The 230-nt window shown below is 45.2% G+C and overlaps 1 protein-coding gene across 1 annotated transcript in view; it reads left to right on the top strand.

Moving 5' to 3' along the window:
• Positions 1-230, top strand: part of CSUI_001186 (group 1 family protein) — a 13,294-nt gene that overhangs the window by 5,252 nt on the left and 7,812 nt on the right. The gene's annotated exons all lie outside the window — the stretch shown is intronic.

Genomic DNA, 230 nt, shown 5'->3' on the forward strand with positions numbered 1-230 from the left:
CTTCTCTCTCTTTCTCTCTTGGTGTTATTCTTCATATTTCTGTTCGCTTCATTCTTTCTCTGGCGCTTTTCGCTTCATACCTCGAAGCGACTTGACGAAGTTGCATGCAGACGATGACTAGCTACCAGCTAGCCATAGTTTTTTCATGGCTCTCTAGATCCCTCAGACTGGAGCCTAGACAGACAGGCAAAGAAAGTGTTAGAGAAACCACATCTATAGCAACGTAGCCC

Source organism: Cystoisospora suis, assembly GCF_002600585.1.
Source record: "Cystoisospora suis strain Wien I chromosome Unknown contig_474, whole genome shotgun sequence".
NCBI lineage: Eukaryota > Apicomplexa > Conoidasida > Eucoccidiorida > Sarcocystidae > Cystoisospora > Cystoisospora suis.